This window comes from Plectropomus leopardus, chromosome 1 (genome assembly GCF_026936395.1).
Source record: "Plectropomus leopardus strain MGB_pleo_1.0 chromosome 1, ASM2693639v1, whole genome shotgun sequence".
NCBI lineage: Eukaryota > Metazoa > Chordata > Actinopteri > Perciformes > Serranidae > Plectropomus > Plectropomus leopardus.
The window spans coordinates 14,352,029-14,377,149 of NC_142176.1; the positions used below are offsets into that span (position 1 = coordinate 14,352,029).

The 25,121-nt window shown below is 39.6% G+C and overlaps 1 long non-coding RNA gene across 1 annotated transcript in view; it reads left to right on the forward strand.

Annotated features, from left to right (window-relative positions):
• The window catches only part of LOC148190380 (uncharacterized), a 172,724-nt gene that overhangs the window by 39,761 nt on the left and 107,842 nt on the right, over positions 1-25,121 (forward strand). Inside the window, exons 2-3 of the long non-coding RNA XR_015776339.1 lie at positions 6,418-6,503; positions 12,524-12,648. This is a non-coding gene — a long non-coding RNA (uncharacterized LOC148190380). The remainder of the gene's footprint in view (positions 1-6,417; positions 6,504-12,523; positions 12,649-25,121) is intronic.

Sequence of the window (25,121 nt, forward strand, 5' to 3'; positions counted from 1 at the left end):
AGAAAGAAGTGGAAGCATAAAAGTTAAGTCATCACTTAAAGTTGAATCAGTTTCTCTCCAGTGTCATTTATCCAGCGAAATGAAACTTTCGCTGGCCCTGACTACCTACAAGGGTCCATGCTGAGGTCAAAAGCTTTAATCTCTGCAGGGTTCCCATATGGATTACTACTGGTGTCTACGGAAACTGTTACAATTACTTTAAGTTTTATTACTAACCTCAGCACCATTGTGCTTGCCTGCATCTATGCACAGTATCTCCTCTGGTACACTTAAAATAATTACATCAATTTTAGAGGTGGAGCAGTCACCAGCAGATGTAACCAGTCCCACCCCAGTAAAGCAAAAGCAGTTGGTTAGTGGCTACATCTGAATTAAATGAATTAATACAATTGTTTGAATGAAACAGGACCAGTTTCCAGAATCTGCTCCATTTGCAACCTCTAATTTGAGGGACGAGCTTTTTTCCAAAGCTGGTGTGGCAGCAAAGATTTAGGTGTGCCCGCATGAATAATATCAGCGGAAACCTTGGATGACGTTTTTCTGTAGGTTGATGTGGAAGTTAGCTTTGCCTTGGTTCCCTCGTCAAGCCTATGGGATTTTTTCCATTGAATTTTGGATTATGACAGAATATAAACTCTGAGGCAAACAAACAACACTTACACGCTTTGATCAGCAAGATAATCTTCACAAATTAATACAATTTTTAGGATTTTTGAGGCCTAAATGCAGTCATCAGAGGTAGAAGGCTAATTTTGGCTATAAAACAAATGACACCATTGTTGCACAACTTAACATTGCCCCCACAACGAGGTGCTTTAAAGCTATATTTGGCGTGGTTCAGTGTGATGACGTTCTGCATTTTCCTTTAACCACTTGTTAGCAACCGTCTTTTTAAAGACACTCTAAAGCTTCGAAGTTCGCAACTGGGATATTAAATGACATTTTTCTTGTCGTAGAACAAAATGTTAAAGTCTCTTAAGCTTGTGTTAACCAGCGACCTTACTTCCAACGAATAACCCGTTCACTCAGTGACCAGGAAAACGGAGGCACTGAAATGCTGACTCATTTCCGTGTTTTAGGACTCATTCCTGGGGTACTCTGTACACTAGATTAAGATGGTGATTCACTTTTTTAACAACTCTAGCAGGAACCGCATTATATTTAGAGGAATGATTTTATGTTGTGATTGCACCGCAAGCATGCTTTGCTTTGCATGTCTTAAAGGTCTGAGGGTGAAGGGATTACATCCGTGAGGAATTGAGTTCACCCTCGAGTGCACAAAAGGTCCACATGTTTATTGAATCAAAGTGCAGTTCTCCAATATATCGTATGTATGAAAATTATAGATTTGAACATGGAAAGTCAATGCTTCTCAGTGGTTTGAACTGGAATCACGTTTCCCTCCCCAGAGAAGCGGAGAAAGAGGGAGCTGAGACGGAGCCTGTGTGTTCGTTCTATTTGTTCAGCTCCTTGCATAATTTGTCCATTATCCTGAGAGCAGCTCAGGACTGTGACATGCTGGCAGAGGTCATTGTTTGCTGCCACTTGAGTGTCCGGGAGTGACGGAAGCACACACAGGGCACATAAACAGGCCTGCACAGTTCACAAGTAGTTCATGCGGGCTGAAGGTCGGTGACCCCTGCTGTTCAATAAAAACGCATTGTGTATTCACATAGTGAAACAGGGAAGTGAAATACTTTAACATGCAGAACATCAGATAATCTTTTCTGGGCTTGTGGTGCCTAAATTCTGTCTTATTTCTCTCTTCTATCTTTCTATCTCTCACTAGACTGTCATGAAAATTATTGATGTATAACTCATTACAAGATTATCTGTGTGATTAGAATTTTGTCTGATAAATGAAGCACAAAAAAACAAAAAAACAGAAAAAAACCCCAATATATTGAAGTTTTATGTCATAATAAAACCAACTTGTCCTCCAGTGGTGCAAATGTTGTGCCAGTTAAAATAGAAATGCTATGTGAAAACTGATTAATTTTATCTTGTTTAAGATCCAGGTCAGCATAGGATGCCGGTTAAAGTGCATGTATAAATGAAGAATAAATTATTAAATATGCACTTTAATATAGAAATGCCACTGCTAAATATCAATAAATAACTGTAGTGCTTTATTTTGCTGACATTGAAGATATTTACACCATAAACTTATACAAAAAGGTGAAAATCTGTGCATAAAAATTCACCAGAATGCAGGAAATTTTGTAGTTACTGCTCACATTTTCCATAAGGAAATCCAAATTCTTCACTTCATTTGTTCCCCCCAATGTCAAAAAAATCTTTAAAAATAGGCATTACAGTATAATTTATTTGGAGCAATGTGTTGTGTAAATAGCCCAAACTGAGTAGCTACATTCGCTCTTCTTATATCTAAATTTTATAAGGTGACAGGAAGATATATATAAAATGTCTGAACTGGCACTGATTTGATATACGCTTGGAAAATGTGATATCATTTCACATTACTTATTCCCACCAATGCCACACACCACATTTGTTATATCTGTACAAGAAATTCCTGTAGGACTTGTTACGCTGTGCCAGCACTTCTCCAAAGGATTTGTTTTTTGAAAGTTTGATTCTCTGACAGTTTGATAAATGCTACCCGTCATTTTCCCCTAACTATACTTCTTGCATCAGGCTATTAAATGAGTTCAAATGAAGACATTTAGCTGGTGATGCTTCATGATTTTAAATAAGTTGTAAGGATCGCTGTGTGAGGGTCCTATCAGCATATCTCTTTAGGCACCAGATTGTCTGCACATCCAGCTAAAATATGTTTTCTACAACAATAGTAAGCGTTCCATCTGGGGAATGGCTCTCATACTTGTGATGGTTCCTGGCAGATGACAACGGGAACATTTCTCAGCATGATATGATTAATCATGCTTATTCACTGATGGTCTGTTTTTCACTTTGAAGAAATAAAATATGTACATTGTGTAAGGCTAGCCATTTTGTAAGGGTTGATTAAATGTTAATTGACATGAAAATAGTTATACATATTTGTAAATTCAGTATGGTGCAGCCTGCATGCTAAACACAACTTAATGTATAGCGATTTAATACGATGGCCATCTCTAATTTCTATGTGGTAATTCTAATTATGATGTAGGGAAAAGCACTTTTAAATCTATTATTGAAACTGGTAATATTGAGTGCACAGGGGTCAGGCCAAAATGATAATTGGATGATAAAATTGATTCCCACTTCTGTTTTATTTGCTTCAGGCCTAGCTTGTCCTATTTCTATTTCTTTTTCTATCCATCCAATTTCCCTCCATCTGTAGTAGAAGCTGGCCACCATCAGAGTGTGGAGGAGGTTATTCAGCAACGGTGCACCCACTCAGACGTGAGGGAATAAGCGGGGCGGAACAGAGAGCTATTTTGGTTGGGCTCCTCAGAATCTAGGTCTAAGTGATAAAAACGGTGTCTTGTGCCCATATTCTTCTCAATGAAGGTGTGTTTATATTGTTGTTTGATATTCTCTCTGTCCTCTGCCAAGCTGGGACAAAGAAAACTAATTTCACTCAAAGTAAGATTTTTTTTATTTCGATTTCTCTCAACCCAACATGTTAAATACGGAAGCTTGCTCAGTGGCCCTCAGCAGCAGATACTGACGCACAGGGGCGCCCTTTTGCAGCGGTATGAGATGCACCATGTGGTGGCATGTTTTGACGCTCCAAACGACAGCCAACATCTAAAGAATGAGAAAGTCTGCATGGGGCGGGTGGGAGGGGCGGTGGATGGGTCAGACAAACTCGGGACTTTTAGCCAGGAGACTGCGGTTTGTCTTCTTTGTAAAGCCAAAAGATCAAATTATTTTTAAAACAATGTAGTCTTCTAGTGCGTGAAACGTGTGATGTTACATGAAGCTGTATAACATAAATAACAAATGCCTGTAAACCTAACCACATAGTTTTATTACATAAATCAAAGCAACATAAGCCTAAAAATTGAGTTTGGACCCCAGAAATAATAATTGGACAAAAACGTAAACAAACAAACCTCAAGGTCCACATTCTTGCTTTTAGTCTTCAGCCATCCTTTAACACATGCAGTTTTCTCAGTTGTCATGGAAAGTGAATACATATTTAAATAAATAAATACTTAATATTTTTATATTCATACGCAGAACGAGTCAATATGGGTATAGCTATGACTGTCTATCTGTCTCTCTCACTGTACCGCTGAGAAAGTGTTATTTGCTCTACAGCGTGCCACCTTTTCTTTTTCCCTGCTGGTTCACAATGCATAGTGCAAATGCCACATTGACTCTCATGGGCCTCCACATCTAACCCAAATCCTTCTTTTAACTTGAAAAATGGCTCGCTGTGCTAACCACAAGGGACTGAGAAGAGGAATGCCTGGTCTGCCCACCACTGCTGTATTAGGTTACTTATTGACTGTAACATCTTTCTTCATTCTGCCTTACTTCATTTTCCTTGTCTTACTCCCTCAGCCCTTCCTCCTCCTCCCCTTCCATTTCATCCACCTTACAGCCCCCGAGGCCAGAGCACCACACAGGCTGGCCAGTTTCTACTCTATGCACTTTTGCTTGCTACAGTCAACACGGCAAAGAGGTTTGCTATAGAGGCCCAGTTAAGCTAGGGAGCACTGGGACAGAGCCTAGTGGGGCTGGGCTGAATGGATGAGCTGTCAGGCAGCCAGTTCTGTGATGAGAGACCCAGACTTCATGCAGGCTCAGATGGGGGGAGATATCGGTTCCTGTCAAACCCCACAGCAAAAGACGCTCCCATGTCAGAACTACCCCGAGGATGAGCGTGAACACAGGAGGGGCGGGAGCCAGGGGAAGCAGTGAGTGGATGTTTGGGAAATATGGGCTTCATCTTTGCATTATCAAGTCCATCTGTGGATATTTTAAATGCATAGAGACGCCCAAACACACACACACACACACACACACACACACACACACACACACACACACACACACACACACACACACATATAGTCATTTGCTACTTCTCTGAGTTTTAATTAGAGTATAGGAGACACATTCTCGTACATACTACTGAAGCATTTCGTTGTCAGTGCAATATCCTAGATCCTCCAGTGTCTATGTTCGTTTTTACTTAGTCCATAATACATTGCTGTCTCTGGGTTGTTTGTTCCAAGATGTACCGCTGGGAGCACAGGAGGTGACAGGAGACTCCTGGGGAAGGAACAGAAAGTAGGAGGGGAGGATAGGAGAGGAGGATGTACAGGGAATAAGGAGACAAACAGGAATCCCAAGAGAGTATGAACAGATGAGAAAACGATGGTGTCTGATAGCGGGACGTGGAGTGACAACACAGAGAAGCATTAGTAGAAAGGGAGGGGGGGGGTGGCTGATGTTGAGAATAAGAAGAGAAACTGACAGTAAGGACCAAAGAGGCTGCGTTTTCTGTCCCCTTCTCCAGAGGTAGATCTCTCACAAAGGCTTGTCATTGCACATGTGGTGAACATAATGTATGGATTCATTATGTTCTGCTGCTTTTAGCTTCATAATGACTGTAAGTCTGCTTCAAATATTTTGCTGATTTAAAGCATAATCCATCATAATAAAATATTGCCTTTCTTTTGAGATACAATCTTACTTCATCTTCTCTTTCTTATGCTGTGTTCATCGGGGAGATGGTATACGGCAAGCTGGAGAGCATTTTAGTAGGCAAGAACAGGACGGTTAAATTAGGTGAGAATGTTAGAGAATACCAGCAACATTAATGGTAGATGACTTAGATAACCCCAGTAATGAGTACTAAATCTGGGAAATCTGTTAGCATTTCAGCATCTCTGGTTCCCTTGTCTTAAAGTCAATGTTTTGTTTAAAATGGGTTTTTAGTTAGAAGCCTTAAATAAGGTCTGTGGTTAACACAAGCTAAAGGGGCTTTCATGTTTTGTTCTCTGATTAAATACCAATATACCAAATAATGTCAGTAAATACTCCAATGTGCACTTTGAAGCTTTTATATGTCGAAAAAGGGGGTTGTTAACAAGTGTCTAAATGAGACTACATACTTTCATCAAACCAGACATGGCTTTACAGCCTTGTATCGGCAGCGACGTGACCGTAGTGTAGTTCATATAGCCTAGCTTTAGCTTTTTACCTCTAGCAACTGCATTTAAGCTTCAGCAATCCTAAAAATGGTGTTCATTTGTACAGATTATGTTGTTGAACAAAACATGTAATTATCATAAACGAAGACTTTTTGATGAGGGAACTAGGGCAACGTTAGCCTCCAGGATGGCTTACAGAAAAAGTCACCCCTGGGGCACTCTATTGCTGTTCAAAGTTATAATACTTGTCCTGCATTTTACACAGAATTAGAATCTATGTGTGTCAGTGGATTTTTTCAACAAACCTTTGAATCCTTCTGTGCCCCCTCTCTAAATTCAGATCTTTTTGCAAGAACTTGAGGAGGATGATTGATCTGTCGTCAGAGCTGATCAGATCGATGGTTGAGAGCAGCAGCTGTTGCAGAGGTGAGGGAATGTACATTTTTAAACTCCATAAAATGAACGGTAAAGTTTCACTTTCATTGCACCTGATGCTCTACTGCTCTGTCTGTGCCCAGAGTGCGCTCTGCACTACCAGTGCAATGAATAACCAATCGGTGTATGTATTCCAATAGTGCTCCTAATCAGTGTTCGAGCTCCAAAAATATAAAATCCATACATTGCAGCAGATGTCTTAATTGTGGCAGGCCACCACAAATAAATGTGTGGATACCCTGCTGTTTCATGACCCACAACAGAATTTACCACCTGATGTTATGAAGCTTCCTTACACCAGGAGAAAACTTGGATGATCTGGACAATTACTTTAAAAAACTTGAAAATGATGTTCAATAATAAACACACAATTATTTTATTTCTTATGTTTTATTCCATTCATTGTATACAATACCGCATATTTCATTGCATATTTCATTTTACCATCTTGCCCTTCTGTCATCTGCCTGATCCCATGTGAATGCAGCATTAGATGATACAATTTACTCTGTTGAAGGTGGCAGTAGCTTGAATTGGGGTTTAAGAGCTTTGGATTTTTCAAAGAAACAATACAGCTGTATTGTACTTTGACAGTGGGTGACAGCTTAAAACTTGACACCGTCATTCATAGCCCTCCAGAAAATACACCGTGATTCAATTTTCATTTTTGACCGCAGCTGCTGATATTATTCGACTCAATTCCACAGTAGTATTTTGCTCATAGGAATAGTGAGAACAGATGCAGCGTAGTGAGAAAAGATGTGCACGCGCACACACAAACAAGGAGACAACGCACGGACAGACTACACATAAATTCAGCAAGAGAATAGAAAAAAAGAAGCACAAAAGTACAACACATATTGAGAAAGCGACTACACCATGGTTGAATACAGGCGGGAGAGAAAAGTAGAACTGGCAGAGTTGAGAAGAGCGAGAGCAGGAAAACATCAGTGGAGAACTCATCACAATGCAGTGCGGCAGAGCAGCTCCCGGCCTGCACCACAGGAATCCCATCTTCAGGGCTCAGAGCAGGTAATAGGAATGCTCCAGCCATTAATGCTGGGAGAGGAAGAACAGGAAAAACCCTGTGTTCTCTGTTGAAGCCTTAGCCTTTCTATTGCCCACCTCTGATTCCTTAGCAATCCACACCAGACCAACTCAAAGAAATGGATTAAAAACAGTCCAGAACTTGTATGGAAGCCAACTTACATACAGAGCTCTGTGGAAAAAGAGACTGAACAGAAGAAAATGAGACTGAGAAAATGGGAGGCATTGTTTTTGTGCTTTTTTTTTCTCCCTCTTTAATTACAAGGCAAGATATGGGAGCTCTGCTTACTCAGAGGGTTGTGCGTTTCCATTTGTTTTTTAATACTAATTGATTAAGCAGGGACTACATACAGACGGAGATACATATTTTACATGAACTCTGATTATCATCCAAATACATTCAGGTTGGCATCATTGAGAAATAAAAAAGCAACATAGAATCTCATTATACCCTCTACTTCTTAACAGGCTCCTCTTCAAAGGCATTACCACCAAACAGTATCATAAAGCTAAATTTCCAGATCATTTACATTCAGGAAACCTTGGCAACAAAAGCTCTTTTCAGTCCTCTGTAACATGGGGAACTAAGCAGTTTATCAGCCCTTTTCCTTTTCAGAAACTAACTCATGGGTGGGCTGTAGAGGGTGGGTATGCATTTTATGATGAAAAATATGTTTAATAGGGTGTGCTAGTTATCTTAATCTAACGGCAATCTATAATGCAAGTGATGAGGAGATAAGGAAAGCTGCTTGTCTGCCTGGAAATTTTCTCTGTAGCATAGAACTGTCACTGGAGGAACAGTTTGGATTCTCCTCATAGGTTTGCTTCTTGCAACAGTGAGTACAGTAGCACAAAAGACTGGCTGATAAATGATTGACTCCACCATTATACAAAAGATACTAAAAAGATACTAGGCCATCACTGCTCAGATAACATTTATTTTCCTCTTTTTTCACTTAATGGAATTTTTTGTGCTGGTTTTGTCTTGCATTATGACATTTTTTTTTTTTTTTGCAGTCATGTAATATTTTTACACCCAAAAAGCAACCTAGTATTTCTCTGCAGATATAAATGGGTATTCTGAAATGCCAAATGGAACAACTCATAAGTCCAGTGATTATTGAAGCCTAAAACTGATATCTTGGGTCTTCAGAAATGCAGGGGCACATTGCAACCTGTCTAATCCCTTCTTTTTACACAGTTAATCCTTCAAGTGATTTAAATTCCTCAAATAATTTCTTAACATTTGCCAAGTCGACATTTCTCTTCAGAAATTATTTTGACGCTCGAGATATGTTTAAAAATGTTTTTTTTGTGCAAAAATATGTTTGTGGGTTTAAACATTGTTAATAAAATTAACTTAACAAGCAATGTTATTTGATTTGAAGACCTTAGATACAGTAGGCAGGAATGTTTGGCAAAACACATTCCCATTTAAGGGCTAAAATATTTGAAACACTGCCTGCTCTCATAAGAGTACAGTGTTAGCCTTCCATTATTTTGCAGAACAGTTACATGGATAAAAGTGCCAAATTGAGATTCATAATTAGATTTTTACGCATTATGTCAAAACAAAATAAGCCCAGGTACTTAAACAAACCATTAAAATAAGCAGCTTATGTCAACATAATGGCCTTTTGTATTTGCATGTCCAGCAGATAAGTCAGCTGTTCATTAAGAAGGCAGGGCCTCTTCTTTCATTGCTATCAGTGCTGCTTGTCTCCCTTCCTGCTAACATAATCAGCAGCATAATCAGCTCAATCTGTTTCATGGTCTCTTGCTACCGGTGGAGTTGAAGCCAGGCATGCCAGCTTTTCTCGGCAGTGCTCGCCATCACATTGTATCCACATCAATTGGTATTCACTCAGCATCCCCCCATTGCCTTCCCGCATTTGTCATACCCTGGTGTGGATTCAGGTTCTCCCGTGCCTCGGGCCGTTTGATCTTCATCTCAGTCCAAGATCAGAATCACATTCTTAATATCATTTACATTCTTGAAAATGAGCTCAATGAACAGGTTAATATTCCCTTCTATCTCCAAGGCAGTTTTGCTCTCCTGTTTTTGTTAACTTTAAATAAACGTGCGCAACCCTGATCCTGACACCATCTGTCTTTCTCCTTTCTCTCTGCTTTGCCTCCTCCACTCACAGCCACCAATATTCAACAACCATGTCTCTGCCAATAAAGGACAATCATAGCATGACTAAACAAGATTTCACAGAGACAATAGTTGTTTGGCCACAACACAAGCTAAAAATCAACAGCAAGCAGCAGTTTCTCCTGCAGGATAAAACGCTGCATTCTGCTACACTGTCCATTACAGCTTTGGGGTCATGGATAGATATTCATCTGGACCTTCCCAACGATTAGGAAGCCAAGTGCTTTGCTATGTCTTATGGTAATGAAGGGTTGTTTTTAATAAGCTGCCTGTTCTCTCTCACAGGGATGTGAGACTAATATCTCATCCTGAGTAGGAGGGTCACTGGGGTCAAATCCAGATGAAATTGCTGCTCACTTTTAATTCAGAAATCTTCAGTATCTACTGAAACATGAAAGAAAAAGATGATTTAAATATTAAGACCTATTCTGTGGTATTACAGTGCCAAGATAACGGCTATATTATAAAGCACATTTAAAAAAAAAAAAAAAATCAAACTTTGTTCAAATATTTGCTTCTAACATAGTTTAAAGAGTTGCACAAAGGTTTATTTTGAGCTGAAGTCTATGCAATTATGAAGGCGGCAGAGGTGACGTTACCTAAGACTGGAGGTTAACTGGAGTAAAACTACTATCAGATTAGATGAGGGATCAATCTGCTCTACCTGAGAAATAAGAGCTCATCAAACACAGCTTTAATTATCGGACGTGACCCGTCAAATACGGCTTTGACAATATTCAAACATCTCTTGCACATTTAAATAGACCAAAGTGCTCAAAATTAAAGGTTGTTCTTAAAATGTTCATATGAAATCTTGATGAGAAGTTCAATTTCACTGAGAAAGTTACAAAGATACCTTGACAGTTTGAAGTGAACACAGGGGGGCTGTCTCAAACTCCAAGGGCTGCTCCAAAGCTCTCATACCACTCACATTTGGAGTGCTGTGCTTAGCATAGAGGAGGGGAGACACATCTGCCCCACAGTTTCCCTCCTCACCCCTCAGAAGGCCATCCCCTCCATTTCTAAAATTAAGCAAGTATGCAGGAGGGACCCAGGATCGATGAACGCTCATCAGCCTCGCCATCTGGCCCCAGTTTGTTTTCTTAGCAAATGAAGCTGATTATTGAGCAGGGTGGCTAATGGTATTGAAATCTACTGGGCTGCTCCAGGTTTACTTTGCCGTCTGAATTTTTGCCGAGAGATTTGTGTAATAACAGGTATTGAAGTAACCTCAGATGCAAGCCATTCAGTACACAAGTGTACAAACATAATAACTGATAATGCATGCAGGTGTTTTCAATCAGCTTTTGATGGCTTTGACATCGCTGATTGGGGTGTGGCTGATTGGGGTGAAGTGCAACATGCCTGACGATATCAGCCTACCGAGAGCAGTGCAGCTGCGGTTCTCTGTCCTCTGTGATTCAGAGTTATCATCTCTTATCACTGGCAGCAGGACAGTGACTTCCCCGGATGCTACTAAAACCAGGACTGGCCTTTCCCACTGATGCTATTTTCCATTCAATGCGCTTTATTTGGAGTTAAAGCTTTGGTGGGAGGAAATCTGGAAAAGTCAAAAATCACAGCAGAATTTGAAAATACACCCTCTTCCTGCAACTCTCCCTTCTTTGTCCTAAGCCCTCTCCGATGAGCATATGACGCTGCTTCACATAGCAACCCAGTGTTCCCAATACATTAATTTATTAAAACCTTAGATTCATTATAATACTGAGATAATGGATGCCAAGATGGCTCCTATTCATTCCAATGGAGTTGGTTGCCTGGTGCATATTCCAAAAAACTTTTAAAAGATTTTAGCTTCCAGGTTTACTTCTGCATTATGCGGCCCACTGAGTATGCTCAGTCGTGTCTCTCCTGCTGGCTCTGCTCACAAGTTCCCGCTCGGCTCTTAGATTTTACATTGTGATGATTTCATAGATTTTTAAGCCGCTTTTCTTAGCTCCAGGAGTATTTAAGAACATAAAACCTCAAACAAAACAGACATTCATAACAGAAAGAGTCAGCATTGACATTGTTTGCAGTTTGATCTGTCCGGTCCACAGTTTTACAGACGTCTCCCTTATTAAGGATTTCTATCAGGAAAATGCTCTTATGGGGTGCAGGGGATTTTCTTGCTGCAATACCGTGAGTGACCACAGGGATATATTAGCTGCTTGAAGCCTGATTTAATCCTGTTTAATGTAGAGTTGCACACAGATCATTTACCAAGACCCTTCTTGCCTCTCTCTCTCTCTCTCTCTCTCTCTCGCTCTCTCTCTCTCGCTCTCTCTATCTGTTTATCAGACCACAAATGAGACAAGAATTAGCAAGCTAGCCAACTCAATGTCTTTTTGCTTCGCTTCTTATTGCTTCCCCTGGAGGTGAGCAGGCAGCAGTGTGGGAGACAGACTTTTAGCACTGAGTTTAACCTGTTAGCTGTTCCAGCAGGGAATCGGGGATCTCCGGTCCCCCAGAGCTGGGGTTTGCTCTGGCTGGATTTGGGTTGCTGTTGCCGCTGGCTTGAGGACTGTCTCTGTAGCTGCTGCCAGCTCTCCTTTCAGTGAGATGGTGTATAGTGGCAGGGAGTGAGATGGAGGACATGCTATGATTTGAGGCTCCAGCTAACGTCATAGAGGTCTAGATAAACATGGATAAGGAGCGGCCGCGGTGAGACTTTGGCTCCAGTTAGCAAAAGGCTTAACTATTGGCAACATTTTCACTCAATCTCATTGATATTAGCGTGTATTATTTCTTTTATTGTCAGAGTCACTTTTAGACTGTCTTTTTGATAATTGTCTTCTTTTTTTAGGTTGCTTTGCAGTTTGGGCAGCTGTTGCTGTTGGATTTTTTCCATGGGAGTCTCCATCATTAAATCAGGCTTTTGCCAAGGAGACATCTAGGTAGGACAGCAAACAGAAACGCCCTCTCTCACAGGTAAGCTAACGGGGTGGGATGGAGTTGATCAGTGGCTGCAGAGCAACTTTAAGACTTAGAGTGATAAACGGTTTAACTGCCTTGCATTCTGCTGCTCAGTCTGTGCCCAGAGTATGCTCTGTGCCCTGTGACTATGGTGCAATCAATAACTGAACACTATGTATTTCCCAATAGTGCTTCTAATGAATGGTCCAACTGCAAAAATATTTAACCAATACATGTCAGCAGATATTTTTATTTGTGGTGGGCCGCTCCAGATAGTTTCATGGTGTTTTGATGATGATGATGATGTTGATCACTTGATGTGTAAAATATGTGCTTTGTGCAATGTATGTGCAGTATTTTCTATGTGCATTGTGGATTATGTGCAATTTATGGGTGTGATTTGGGACAGCTAGTGTTGTTTTGTACATAAATAGTTGGTTTTATTGTAATGGTGAATACATTTATGGGCGCAGCATCTGAATCTAAGACAGATTTCCTTACAGTGACAATAGAGTTAAATGAATGTGTGGGAAACCCTGCAATTATTTCATTTGGCCCAGATAAGGGGGAAGGGAAGGGCTGATTAAGGGCCTACAACAACCACAGATATGATATTTTTTTCCTTTTGTCATGTCATTTAATGATCGCTATCGGATGATGAATTTTAAGAAATCTAACAGAAAATGCTTCTAAAATAAGTTGCATACACTAGCTTGAATGTTTAAGATATCTGTTGTCTTGCCTAAATAATGAAAATATAAAGCCAACTACTCAAAAGGACACTTACCTTGAATATTTCCCATTGTGGATTTAGTATTTTTCTTTATTGCACTGTTTGCATGTTATACAAATAACTCAAACTAGACCAATTCTTTTTATCAGGATGCTTATCACCTTGCTTGCTAGTATGTCAAAATGCTGTAATAATACTAAAAACTAAAAGCAATACCAAAAAAATATGAATTTTCGTGTGGCAAATGCAGGCTTTTAAATACTTAAATGTCTTTACAAGTCTTAAATCCAACCTATACTGTTACATGCTGCAGCTCCTGTGACCCTGAATAGAGCCCTGAAAGGAAAAGAACGAATGAATCAGATTAAATCTTTTATACACAATACTGATTGGTTTAAGCACCACCTTCATTACAAAACAGAGAAAAATAGCCTCAGAATGCACTTACTGAGCACCCATTCAGACTATTGATATTTGTGAAGAGAATTTTCATCGTATCTTCTGCTGTGTTCAAATACATTCGTGCAGTTGCCATCTTTGTCCTTCCTGCTGTTATAGAGGAAAAGTAGGCCATGGACTTTTCTCTTCTTCGTGACTTTGTTGGAAATCTGCCTTTAAATACTATACCTATAATTGAGTTATGCGCAAAGATTTAATTGGCAACATGCCCTTGAGACATTAGTGGAATGCAGAAGTAAAATCTTGGACAAGTTAATTTATTCCACATTTATTGGAATATCTCATACAATATGGGTAGCTTGATTAGTTCATCTGTCCCCAGACTGTGGCAAACAAAAAAAACACACAGACTCCCGTGTATATCAAACTGCTTTTTCTTTATCACTTACATGACACAGTATGCCACACAGCTTCTGTGTGCCAGTCAACAGCACACAGTGGACACTGTCCACACCATTTCATTAAAGATCCTCAGACATTTTTCTTTGTTCTTCCCCTCACTTTTCCTTCTTTGAACTTTGGAAATGTCCAGTTCTTCTGATACACACTGTGCTGCCAAATGCTTCTTTTTACTTGCCAGCAAGAACTTTCCCCTTGAGGGCATGACACACTCAGAGGTCCACCCCATATTCCCCTCTGATACGGGCCCCCTTTTGATGGGCAAATAGTTTGCCACTGTGTCCTGCCCTGCACCCTTTCTCCAGACATTTTAAACTTTAATGTCTGCAACAGCAAACATCTTCAGGCAGGGGTGCAGCTAAGATATCCAGGGGGCACATGGGGGAAGGCCACTCTGGGCTCCTCTGAGTTATTTGCTCCCCTTCAGAGCGTCTGTCCTCAGGACTGCACGTTACTGTTTAATCATCTCTGTATCATCTTCCAAAAAGACAGTCACAGGTTGCAGTTTAATGTATGCATTGACCAGAATAGATTGCCCCAGGGATGACGTTTATTTTGTAGGCCAGTGCAAAGTTAGCGCCACTCTGGTTCCGCCGGTTTTCCATTGGATTTTGGATCATTGCAGAAAATAAGCTCTGTGGCAAACAATGTTTTATGATACTTAGATGTGTTGTTCAGCAAGATAATCTTGACAAATGAACACCACTTTTAGGATTTTTGAAGCCTAAACGCAATCATCAGAGGTAGAAAGCTAACATTTGGCTATAAACAAACTATTCTAAGGTCACTGGACTTAATGTCACCCCCACCACAAGGTCATGTTCAGGCTGGCTTGGTGTGATGATGTTCTGTAGTCTCATTTAGCCACTTGTAAGCAACTGCCTTTTTTTAAAGACGCATTAAAGCACAAGAACAAAACATAAAAGTCACTCAAGCTTGTGTTAACCACTGGCATTATTTCAGGGAAATAACCAATAATCCATTCAAAACAGTTCTTGACTTCAAGACAAGGGAACCAGGTGAGCTGATATGCTAAATTAGGTTTGGGTTTTCTGACTCGTTCCTGGGGCACTCTATTATGGCTGTATTAAAAACTAAACAGTTAAAAGCTGTGACTCAGATGACTTAGTTACCGTTGGTAATAAATATCAAGCTCCAAGCAGATCAGTCTTTATTGTCCCAATTAGGCTTTTATTGTCTGTATTGTACTGTAACGTTGGCTACTAATGTGGTAAGCCAGTTAAAGCAGTGGAAGGCCTTCTTTGATGCATTAACTGGGCTGAATGATCCGACTACCCCACGGAGAGGAGTGTCTCCATTGATTCAAAAACTGAAGCTCAACTCAGCAATTTCAGTATGGACACAGAATGAAAAAGGCTCTATCTTGGTCATTTTATGGTTCCCACAAAAGACATTAGGCCCATCCTGCTCCTGTTCCCTCTGAACGCATGTATGCCTTTTCTGATGCTCCCACTAAAAGAGCCACTGGAGCTAGTGCAATCAGGTGACTGGCTTACAACTGTGGACTTGAAAGACACTTTCAGCACTTTGATGTTCGCAGACAGTAGGAGTGGGGCAGGCACATCTCTCTTCTTTGAGTCTCAGGGTCCCTGAAAAACATACAGGCACATCAGGGCTTCGATGTTTGTCTGCTTGTAGTGTTGTGTGAGGTCAATCAGGCTCAGCTGATGTGGCCTTGCCTAACGCACAGTGTGAGTGTGATTGTGTGAGCCTTGTATACTTGTCACCCCACTGCTGGTATGACGGCCATTCATTCGGCCAGCAGGGAAGAGCTGGCCTGTCCATTCAGGATGGCTGAACCTGCACCTGCAAATGTCAGTATGCTGCTCTTCAACCTTCAAACTAACAAACCATATAACCACAGCTCTAAAACACTCTTTTAAAGGTCCCCAAAAGCCACATTTTCAGCTTCTTACTCTAAAGCCCCCTTTTCAATGGGCAAAAAAACTCCCTAACATCTGGCTTCTGTATTTAATTGGAAAGGTTACCAGCATTCACTCCCAGGTCAAATGACTCTGCAGTAGTCACAGGTGTATATTGGCACTGTTCTGATTAACAATTGCGATGACAATACAACATCCAGTCTGACACGCTACTTTTACTTATTTTACTTACTTTTACTTTAGTGTGCATGCGCCGAGGTGCATAGCAGCCTGTAATCATTGCTCCGTCTCCGTCTTTTCTTGCGCACTGCTCTTTGCACTATGTATATAGTTTATTCGGTCATTATGTGCACTATGTGCATTGTTTTGTTTTTCTTACCTGTTTGTTGTGGTTGAGCGGAGCACTGTTACGAACAGAATTTCCCTTGGGATGAATAAAGTATTCTGATTCTGATTCTGATTCTGATTAGCCCTTTTGCTAGGGTGCAATGAAGGGCCACCACAAAACACTGTCTGTCTTCGTTCAAGCAGTGCTCGAGCACTGATCAAAATTTAGTCAACGCAGAGTTTGAAAGAAAGATTGATTAGATGAGAGATATAAAAAAAGTAACCACTGTAACATTTTCACTGGCTTCAATGCCGCTTTCTACTGCCATGCACATAGTGCTGGTCTACTGGCAATTTCAGTATTAAAAAAACCTGCATACACACGACAATTTTGATGGAAAAGGGTGTAATCGATGTGGTCGTCCTTGAACGTTTTCTTCTAAAAATTACAGTAGTTCTGATAATCTAATTAAGGTGTGTGTGTGTGTGTGTGTGTGTGTGTGTGTGTGTGTGTGTGTGTGTGTGTGTGTGTGTGTGTGTGCATGTGTGTGTGTGTGTGTGCATGTGTGTGTGGTTTTGTCAGGGCTCTTCTTACTGGTTTGAAGTAGGTGGTGTTGGAAGAAGATGATGTCACATCTAAGCACCAATCAGGGTTTAGCATTGTTTGAACTGAAATCTGATGACAGTTGGTGTTTTTTTTTGCTGTCAATCAAATTATTTTAAACCATATCAACACAGTCCTGAGGAGGCAGATCAGCTGAGTAATAATAGCATAAATAATATAATATCATAAATAATGGCTGATATTTTTTTCTTCCAAGCTTTACTTGATTGTAGCCTTTTAAGTCATCATTATGATAAGGAAATGGGCTTGGAAAATGTTTTTCTGGTTCTTTAAAACCGGACTTTTTTTGTAGCACTGTGCAACATTTTATGTGTACTTGCATACACATAAAATGTTAATATTTAAAAGTGAAGCAATTCAAAACAAAAATACAAAAAGGCTTTGTGGTCAGTTACACATCAGTTGCATTTGTCCTGTGATTAAACTGCTCAGATATATTTTTATTATACCAATGTTTCTGTTGACATATTTCTTTTATTTATAGTAAATACAGCATGTTAATTTGTTTCTCTCATAAGAGATGAGATATTCAATTTCCAATGTTCACTTTCTTGTTTTCAAAATGTTCTCAGACGACATCTGGCAGTTCTCAACAACAAAACTTTCCCTTCGCCTAACGGAAATAAATTCCTTTTCTTGAAGTGACCTCTCAACACCCCAACCCCCTCCTTTCAAAAAGGCTAAGTGACAAGCCTGAGGAAAATAATTACTTGCAACGGTAGAAATTGCCCTTCCCCCAATAAGTCTATTGACACCGCCCCCTGGCCCGTGCCCAATAGTCGTGTGTGTGCATTAGGCACACTTACAGATGGTCAACAATAGAAAGCAATCCAGTGTTCCAGCCCCTCCCATTCAGAGAGGTTTCCTTTCACAGCTTCCTTAATACCCAAGCTGCTTTTATGACTCTTTAACCCAGCTGCCTTCCTGTTGAAACTGCCCATATATTTTCAATTGAGGCATTTACATTTAACAACCTTGACCATCAACAAGCGCCACAAAAAGGAGGGTAGATGTATTTATAGCAAAATGTGATTATCAAACACAAACTGGCAGCTTTCATCAAAGTACAAATATGTATCAGAGATTTTGAGTGCCAAGCCACTTAATAAAACTTGCTTTATAGTAATCTTATGTAATGAGCATGTTATTTTTTACAAAGTAAGATTCTTTTGCTGTATATTTATAGTTAAATGTATAGTGGATTTGACATGGAGATCACAGTAGCATTAGAAACGTATATATGTATTTTTAAACAAGAACCAGATGCCCTGTATTTAGCTGTTGAAGCGAAACGCTGTTTTTGCGCCTGTCTGCCCACATTGTTTTTAAAGCTATAGTTAGTAACTTTTATTTAAAAGAATAACTTTTTGTCATATTTGCTGAAATTGTCACCATATTCACACAGCACAAAAGAGACAGATAAATTGTGAAAATTCTTGTTCTAATGGCATTATTGTGTATGAACAAAAACATCAAATCAGAGAAGAGGAGTCTCTAATGTAGGCAATTACTGCTCATAAACTGTGGTAGAAAATGTCAAATGAGACAGCGCTGGTCAAATATGAATCAAGACTGTTGCTGCATTTCCTGTGTCTTACGTCAAATGCTTTCAGAAAGAAATTTTAGCGTATTGTTTAGCTTTAAAATGAAAAAGTTTGTGACCAAGCCGCCATGTTGGAAACAGTCAAGCCAACAAAACAAAACACTGCCCACCAGCTGGAGCAAGACTTTTACATTTTTTTATGATATGCTGATTATTGTGATTACATATATTGCGATTTCTCACTTTTTTGTAACTGCAAAATAGAAGACTTGCTCAACATCTGTTTTGATCTAATAAGATGAATTTTACAGCTTATTCATCTCACTTCATTGTATTGCAGCAAATATGTACTAATAAACAAAAAAAAGCAATAGATACTAAAATTCTAGTAGGCTACCAAAAGTTTGACTTGTGTTTGCAAATGTATATAATAAAAAACCCTGACATTGGCGTTAATGTATCGATACAATATTGCTGAACTGAACAGTACAAAAGTAATAATCGTCTGTGAAATATAGTTTAAGCTGTTTATCTGAGCAGTTCAGGATAAGCAAATGTGTTTCTTTGTCGCACAAAAACAGCCTTTGATAAAAGGAGGTGGGACAGTACATAAAAGGACTAACCTCCCATGACCTGCAATTATTTTTTGTTACTTTTCTTTTGACTATTGATGCTTTTAGATTTTTACCAAGAGAATTTAATTAAATAGAATTTTACTCAACTTCCTGGCAGTTGGTTACAGAGGAGTTGTATGTCATTCAGGAAACACATGAAGAAAAGTTGAATGGACGCAGAGGCTTTTGATTGGCAAAGCAGCAAAAAAATGTCATGATGTGATTGGTGGAACAGCAAGCACCACTTTCGTGTTACTGTTTGAATGATGCTGCTGCCAGACGCCAGTCTAACTCGGGGCCCCTCTCACAGCAGAGGATTGCCAAGGAAACCCCTTCATCCGTTAAAATACCGTGAGGCCCTGTAACACAAGATCAATAGCTCTGAGACAGGATGTGATGTAGTTTTCTGGTCAGCTGATGCCCACTGTGTTTGTGAACAATAGGCACAATACCAAGCGCACGTGCCCCATTGTGGCAGTGAAACTGAGACATAAGGTCTTTCCCCTGGGGCTGCCTTCCGCCGCCCATCTGTCTTTGTTGTCTTTGGTTGGTAGACAGCATGTGGCTCCAACGGTGTTTTAAACAACGTCAAGACCATTGACAATGTTATGGTTTAAAAAACAAAGTCACCACGATGTTTTCACTCATGTAATTATGTTGTTGTCATTAGTTCATTTGATATTTTGTAAGACTGGTGACTGTTAAGGATTAAAAAAGGAAAGCTGGGTAACTAATGTTAACTGAAAGTGTTTAAAATGATCAGGATGTAAAGAGAAGCTATATTTTCCAGAATATTGGGTTAATAAGATGCCTTTTAAAGTCCTGCTCCAATCAAATTAATTTTTGTGACATTGCAACTAGTTTGGAATCCAGTCGCGACCCAGTGAGAAATCTTAAAACCTCCAGTGCACATAAACAAATAAAATACTTTTCAGTTAGGACAGATCTGGTGTTCAGAAACTTATAAAAGTAGTTACATATGCACAAAGCTCAAATCATTCAAAGTAAAGTATTTTTTAGGTCAGTCAAATGTTTAATTTTCTAAATCGCGATTAATCGCAGAATGCAAATAGTTGATTGCATATTTTAATAATGTTCTCAATTTAATTATTTTGCATTACAAAACAGTTTTAAAGTCCATATTGACAAGGTAATGCAATTCTTCCCAGATTATCTTGATTAGGAATCAAATGAAAGCAAAAACTGCATGTGACTGGCATAAAGTGGACATGTCAAGGGGAGACTCTTTGGTACCCACATATCTGATATATTGATATATTGAGGTCAAGGGACCTCTGTGAAATCATCATCGCCAGAATGAAGTTAGCATGATATGTCTGGTACAACTGGATTTGTTAGAACTTCTAGTTTCATATGATACCCATATTATCACTATAGCGTAAAAATTCAGTGCAGCGCAGTGTCTTAAAAACGGGAATGTTGGTATATGATTAATGTGGTATAAAAAAAAAAGTGTTATGTATGGACCTTAAATGCGCTGTGATTAATGGATTAATGCTGACAGCATTGGTATTTTTTATGTCTCAAAATATGTCTGGAGGAGTTCTTTAAAATATTTCAAATGCATTTATTCAGTGTGGCTTATTTTATGACTTTTTGCCCTTGAATTATATTTTTACAGACATCTCTCAGCTGAGAATTTTAGACTACTCTAAAGTTCAGATTGCACCTATACATTATTCCTATGAGTTCAGATCTTATGCATCCAACTTTTGTTTCACAATTTGAATGTACCAGTGAAGCCACAGAAAAAATGACCTTAGTTACCTTGGCTTATACTTCACACTTTTCATTAATCACCTCAAATGATTAAGGTGAAATGTAACAGTATGTCTTCCTGTGTGAACACTTCATGACTGTATGTGCCGTGAAAGGTACAAGAAGTCTTCAGCCTTCCCCTTGAAGAAAGCCCAAATCTGTTGTGTATTCTGTACCTGCACTGGAGTCTGTTCATTATTTTGTTAAATGTAGATTTGTGGGGAATATTACAATAAATGCTTTAAAACAGTAGCACCCAGACCTTAACCTGAACTAACTTGCTTAAAAGGTCATATACTTGTTCTCTCCGGGAATCCTATCTCTCCATCCAAATTGTTTCAGTCTGATTTGGCGAGGGTTGAAGATGTCTGCAGCAGATGTCTGCTGTCACCCTTTTACAATGAAACACAATGGCAAAAAAAGAAAATGCTTTCGAAAAAGTCATCAGTTAGCTGTTCTTACCTCTGTTATTGCAGAGACCTCCATTAAAGGCATTTTAAGCCAGTGTATACACTATATATGTATATATAATGAGAAAAGTCGAAGTGCAACAATAGCCTTTGGTCTATTCACGAACTACATCGCAGTCACACGTATTAAATGTCAGCACTACAAACACTGTAGAAACATGTTAAAACACGATCGAAAAATATTATAAACAGATAAATTTGCAAGTTCGAGTGCAAGTCTGTAAAGTTGTAACGGCAGACAAATGGGTTTAATGAGTTTCTGTGCCCGCTGTGATGACGTCTAACGTCCCTGACAAACACTGTAGTCCCATTTAACCACTTGTTAGCAACCGCCTTTTTTAAGACGAGTAAAATCTTAAAAGTTAAAAAATCTGGACGTATTTTATATTGCAGAACAAAACGTCTAAATATCTTTAGCCTGTTCCAACCACAGACCTTATTTAGGGCATTTAACCGAAAACCCATTCAAAAAACCAATAGACTTCAGAACGAGGGAACTGGGAGTGCTAAGAGGCTAATGGACTTCCGTGTTTTAGGACTCATTTCCTCTCCACTCTGTAGGGTAGCTTCATAGTCCTCATATTTGCTTTTCTACACCGAAATACTGTAGAGGAAGGTCCAGAGGGACAGAAATGTTAGTATCACTGATAAATGGTGATGCTGAGCTAGAGTTAACGCACCTGCATCTGACATAGTTGGATGTGTGAATACCTCCCTTCCAACAAATTACACAGAACCAAATGGCAGCGGCATCATGTCACCCCAGTGGGGATTTTAGAAAGCATGCCGGCGTCCCAGAAGCAAAAGGCACGATCGATATGATGTGTAACACAACTAGATGCACACAGAACATACAGTATGTTTGCTAACATATGTTAGCATTTTCTAAACAACAACAATGACATGGAAATACAGATTTACGGTTCCTGTTATATGATGGCTGATCTCGTCCTCTGCTTTGAGGGTAAGGGTCATCTGGACATCATTGTCTCCCAAATGTGCGAACGTTTTCAGCTGTTGTTTTTCCTCTTTGAGCTAGCTGCTAACTTTTAAGTTTCCCACGGTGGGTCACACAAGTGGTTAAAAACATCACATCCACTCTGTCCATGGTCCTATCCTGATGGCTGTTCCCGTGACACAGACATCGACTTGGCACAGTAACTTATCTCTGCTGCCGCTTAAATACGATACAACTCTGTCTCCCCATTCTGGGAACTTAATTTTAATGAAGAATAGCAAGGTGGAATAACAGCACAATATTTCCCCCTTAAACAAGCAGTATAAAAGGGGCAAATGACTCTGGATCAAGCTATAGATTTTCAGAAGTCATACCTGACATGTTTTATTACTAATATTATTATTTTGGTAAGTGTAAATAAAGCGTTTTTCCTGCAAAGGTCTTGTCAAGGACCTCTCGTCTTTCACCTCTCTGCTAGACATCCTGTTGTTTGGTTGCGAAAGAAACAGACTCCAAAACACACTACATTTCTGAGGTAGTGCTGATACTGTACCCTGTAAAGTATGGCTTGATAGGAGGCCACAGAGGGTGGACCACATCAAGTGGATAAATTGGCCGTAACACTACTGAGAGCTCCCAACAGCCAGCTGTCGTTTATATTACTACAATATGTGCCACAATGTATGTACTATACATAGGTCTGTGTGTGCGTGTGCCTGTGTGTGTGTGTGCACCTGAAAGCTGTTTCAAAATAGTTTTGTCTCTTACTGATCATGATCATGGGATAAAGCAAAGTTACGATACCCACGTGGATGCTAATTTCTGTCATAATGTATGCTTGGCTCTTTCAAACGATTATTTATTTTCTGTATTCTTCTATCCTCTCATTTATATCAGTATAAGTCTCAACTGCCACAAAGTCCCCAGAAATATCAATCACATGGCTTTACGATTCATATTTTTTTTCCAAGCTAATATTACCTTTCTCATCCCAAAATGCAGAAGCAATAATGAGCAGAAGCATCAATCCTACTTTCTGACACTTTACGCTTGAAGAAGAATTTTCATGTCAGGCAATAACCGCTAGTGAGCCTCAGCGGCACAAGCTCTGGGCTTGCGCCTACACCGAAGCCTAATGGGATAGATCAGCTCTTGCATAACTGGGGGCAATCACTCACTCCGTCTCCTCTCTGACAGGACTCAGTTATGGCTTCTGGGTAATATCATTTCTGTTATCTTAAGATATCAAATTTCTGTCTTTATTGGCAAAGACCTTAGCAAATGGAGGGTAGTTTTGCTCGCCTTGGCAAGACAGAGGATGAAAAATGAAAGCGTATTTATCCGCCTCACTATCCCCGTTTAGGATTGAGATCTCAGGACATTGGTGACATTTTTAGGGTGTCAGAATGTTTCAGAGACCTGGATGTCATGGAGTTTTTAGTGAAAGCATAACTGATGCTCTCTACCTGATGTAGAACTTTTATTAAGACCTTTAGATCCAGTTGTCTTTGGGACTTTTTCTGTTCACACTTCCAATACCAATTTGCAATATATCTTATTGTCTCTCTATTGCAGTATAAAATTTATTTATTAAACAAGTTTACAAGTTTGTTGCTGTCAGCAGTATCTTCCATCACAAAGAAAACAATGCTAATTGCAATTTCACTTCACACTTTCTGAATCAGATCATCACTGTCACTGAGTCTCACTATGAGTCCTGTTGTGTTTTCATTGTGACTGGCTCTCTGTGAGGGCTGTGCACATTTACGCTCATAGATGAGTTATACACTAAGGCATGTGTGGATTATGAGACAATGGACCCCTGAGCACAAATGTGCAAAGGGCCCCACCACCTCTCCTACATGGTTTTGCACCTCTTTGTAGTCTATAGACATATTTAAGGTAATTGTTTATAATGATAATAAGAATAACAATAATATCTTTATTTATATAGCATCTTTCAAAGCAGTGTTACAAAGTGCTTCACAGATTCCACACATCAACACAGCTCCTTTGGGTCTCTTTGTGCTCATTTTGAGTTTCTGGTCAGTATGTTTTAAATTGCATTACATTTTCCAAGTGAAGGCCAGGGGCACTTTGGGCCCATGGGTCTGTGCGCATTCTGCCCATTTAGTGATCCATCCATGCCCTATGTCCAGCCTTTACTTGTGGGTTACATGTTAATAATAGCATTTGCACATAAAGTAATATCTACTACAAGGAGAGAGAATGCTGCAGTGCCAACATTTCTGACGACATGGGCTATTGACTGATTTATTCTAATCTAATTGACTTGTTTGCCTGAATTGCATATGGTTATTCATTGTATTTTACCACAAACCCTTGCTCTGTTTTGTTTATTTACTTTTATTGTCACAGATCAGATCGCAGAGTTAAAAACAAGAAAAGAACCAAAAACCTTGGAAGAAAAATTACCTTGTGGAAACACTTAACACCACTGGCTTTAACACAGCAATGAAGCCTCACATACTGATCAGAGGACTTTTCAACAAAAAGATTCCCCTGATGTCAGATCTACCGCTGTGTATGAAATCTGCTTTGCTAACTGTGAAAACACTCTCTCCACACTTCTGTTGGCAGGGCAAGGCGGTGTGTCAGAGTTAGGCTGGGATAACACAGAGAAAGTGTTGAAGCAGCACAGGAAATATACCTTGTA